This window comes from Schistocerca cancellata, chromosome 9 (genome assembly GCF_023864275.1).
Source record: "Schistocerca cancellata isolate TAMUIC-IGC-003103 chromosome 9, iqSchCanc2.1, whole genome shotgun sequence".
Classification (NCBI taxonomy): Eukaryota; Metazoa; Arthropoda; class Insecta; order Orthoptera; family Acrididae; genus Schistocerca; species Schistocerca cancellata.
In genome coordinates, this window is record NC_064634.1 from 147,023,298 (window position 1) to 147,027,228 (window position 3,931).

At 45.5% G+C, this 3,931-nt stretch overlaps 1 pseudogene; it reads right to left on the reverse strand.

Moving 5' to 3' along the window:
* Nucleotides 1–2,549: 2,549 nt before the first annotated feature.
* Nucleotides 2,550–2,667, reverse strand: LOC126102296 (5S ribosomal RNA; annotated as a pseudogene).
* Between the last annotated feature and the right edge of the window lie 1,264 nt (nt 2,668–3,931).

Consider the following 3,931-nt stretch of genomic DNA (forward strand, 5'->3'; position numbering starts at 1 on the left):
AATGACAGTGAATACGAAAGCAGTGGGTTAGCGCCACCGAGTAATGAATTAACTAATGTTCAAAGTAGTAATTTGGTAATTGTGCATAGGGAAATGGAGCGGGTGGCAAATAATGGTGTAGACAGTGAAACAATTAGTGAACAGGGAAGCATTATCGATCGATCGGTCGGCAACAGTTCGCATAAGGAATCCGAAATGACAGGACACAATCTGGCAAATACTGTAGATTCAGTTTTGCGCTAAAAATATTGTGTGTCAGTTTAAGCACAGTCATTTATAATTTTCCTAAGGGGACGTTACAGAGTGTTAACCTAAGAGGGACAGGAGTGAGAAACCGAGACTGAATTGGCATTAATTAGGTACTGTCTACGTGGGTTGATGATGGCCACATGCTCGCGGCTCATCCTGTGAGAAGATTCTCCAACTAGTGGAAGTCCCATTCCGTATATTCATACACTGGCCAATTCATTTCCACAGGGGGATGGCAGGTCCATCTGTGAGCCTTTGTCCGTCGAGCCCGTACATTCGGCCTTAGCTTCACGCCGCCTTTTCTAGAGCCCAGAAGTGTCCGTTGCAAATTTCTGTGAGCTGGCGGGAAACGGCGTAGCGGTGGGAGCATCCACCGCCGAATTCCGCCAAAAAGTCACAAACTATCAACAAATACGCGAAATGAATCGTTGTCTTTGCCAATGAGAACAGGAAAGCAGGAAAATCGTCTTATTTGAAATCCAAATGATGAGAGAGGGAGACGAGAGTATCCTGTGGTCTAGAGAGCGAATTTCGGCATCCTTTTGCTGGATATGTTACGTGCGACATCCTACTCGATGGACAACAGACAGCCCGGAAGGGTTGAAGATTGTGTGACGGTGAGAGAGACGCAAACTCACGAGCGGCCGTTATGTGAGTTCGGCAGCAGCCAACCTGTTATCTCTCCCTGCTGACCTCAGTAGCCCGAGCTTCAGCCACAGCGTCTATAAAGCACTCAGTGTGTTAAAGTGTTATATACTGCATTCAGCTGTTAAGGTTAAATGAGTAATTTCATCTACAATTAATGTCACATTACTTCTGACGTGGGTGAATAAACTGCTTCAGTATTGTTTCGTCCATGATATTGGATAATGGGCGTTTAAGATGTAATTTGGTTTTGTTTTGGGTCATACAGTCTATTTTAATAATAATATTCCTCTCAGGCGTGTTGTTAACTTTATTGGCATATTGGCAATCGATTAAGAAAACTTATCTGGCTTTATGTCCGGCCGATTTATCGCAGGTACTGAAATGAAGTACACCTGTAAGCATATCTTGTTGTTATACCACAGCATACTCCAGTGCAGGGTATATAAGACTGTAAAATTGTCACAGCCACTTTCATTGGTTGACCAACACGATCTTGCACGCGTATTTCATTTCCATATTTGCTCCTAAGTGTCTAGAGAAGAAGCCTTAAAAGCTTTAAAAGGCATTAGAATCGGTTTCAGATAAATTAAAGAACAATTGAAGATGAGTGGAAAATTAGTATGAAAGTACTCCAGAGTGAATGGTTATTTAAACATTGGAAACTCGAGGCGGGAATGTAGGGAAAGACAGATTGCTACTTACTGTAAAGAAGAGACGTTAAGTTGCAGACAGGCACAATTAAAAGACACTTACGTAAAGCTTTCGGTTATAACCCTCATCAGCAAAAGAGTAACATACACCATTCATATACAGAAGCAAGGACACCTAATGCACACATGACCGCCACCTGAAACATCTCGGGCTGGCATGCAACCATCGCTTGGGATGCAAGCAGCAGTTTGGAGGAGACGGGGAAGCGAAAGGTGTAGTAGTGAACGGATGGGGATAATGACGAACACTGTATGGTTCAGTCTCAAGAATGCCAACAAGCAGAGCGAAAGGAAGTTGTGGGTCAAGATTGCGGGAGCGGGGAAAGGCAGGCGGATGTGTTTTTAGAGGGTGTGATATCCTACCAGAGTGATTTCCCACCACTCCTAAAGTGTTGTTCCATCCCCCAACCATCTTCCACAATATCCTGGTCCATCGCTATGCCACTCTCAATCCCATTCCCTTAACCTAAGGATCATATCCCTGTGTAAGACCCAGGTGCAAGACCTGCCCAGTCCATCCACCCAGTACTTCCTATTCCAGTCCTGACACAGGCTTATCTTACCCCACGAGTGGACAGGCCACCTGTAGGAGCAGCCATGTCATTTACCAGCTCTGATACAGTCATTGAACAGCTTTTTAAGTTAGTGTGACTACCAATCGGCTGTTCAGTACATTGAATGGCCAGTGCCAAACTGTGGCCAAGAGCAAAGTAGACCACCCTGTGGCTCACCATGCAGCTGCACTCAGTCTTCAGGCCACAAGTGGTCCACCGGGACCATCCGACCGCCGTGTCAACCTCAGCTGAGGATGCGGATAGGAGGGGCGTGTGGTCAGCACACCGCCCTCCCGGTCGTTATGATGGTTTTCTTTGACTGAAGCTGCTACTATTCGGTCGAGTAGCTCCTAAATTGGCATCACGAGGCTGAGTGCACCACGAAAAATGGCAACAGCGCATGGCGGCCCGGATGGTCACCCATCCAAGTGCTGGCCATGCCCGACAGCGCTTAACTTCGGTGATCTGACGGGAATCGGTGTATCCACTGCTGCAAGGCCGTTGCCTCAGCTGCAGCTGAACATACCACAACTGATTTCAATGGCTGCTTAGCTACCCAAGCCATCTGTACCCTTCCCTCCACCACCAACTTTTCTGAACTGCACAGTTGGAAGTCATCCTTACTTACTACCCGTTCTGTGCAACTGTGATCATCCCGGACTCAACCTCTGGTAACATACTGTCGCCACACCCTCCAACCACCATTTTCCACCACCTCTATCCTATTATCTCCACCCCACTCTCGTCTTCCACCCTATCTGTTTGCCACCATCTGCCAACGCACTAGCCCACCTTACCCCTCGCTCCTTTTTCCCCCACGTTCCTGTCCTACAACTTCCTGACTCTGCACTTTGTAGTCCCTGCACACTCCTCCAAGAATCGTTCATCTCTCTCCCCACCTGTCCACTACCATCCCTTCCCCTTCCCCACCCCTTCCAGATTGCTGCTTGTATCCCACGTGACAGTAGGATTCCAGCCCAAGGTACTGGAGATGGCGGTCATGTCTACATGAGGGATGTTTGCTTGTGTGTATGAATGGTATGCGTTTCTCCTTTACTGATAAAAGCTGTGGCCGAAAGATTTCTGTAAGTGCCTTTTAATTGTGCCTGTCTGCAAGTTAAACTGTCTTCTTTACAGTAAGTTGCAATCTGTGACTTCCTACATTGTAAATGGTTCTTTAGTTAGATAAAACCCAGAAGCCCAAACCCACACTTCTCTCTTTCCATTGACAGTATGCACTATTTTGTCACTACCAGCAGCACAACCACCACCAACAAAGTCTATGTTAGATTAATCCCCATAAATGTATTGGTCAAAGAATCACTAAGATAATTGGTTTCTGTTGCTGAGCAACGATCTTCACATCTTCACATTGTAGCCTATGATGCGACTTGTATCATACAGCACGCCATGAACCATAATCAATGAGAGTGCTCTGCAAATAGCTTTTGTCAAGGCTATCAAAATGTGCCCAATATACTTTTATTCCGTTTCATTCACATTCGGTCCTTAAGACGTAGCTGTCATCACTTTTCATTGTTGAAATCTGCATATTAAAATTATAGTTATTGTATTCAAATTTTATGAACAAGTCTTCAGAACCAAAAGATTTCGGTGAGCCAGCTACAATCCCCAAAATACATGAAACAAGGTTAAACATAGATTAGCTGGAACACAGATTAAAACCAGAACAGCACCAAGAATGATGCCGAGCTTAAGGGGACCACACCCTGCCTATCTAACCCATGTTCATTTAGGCAAGTATTTAAC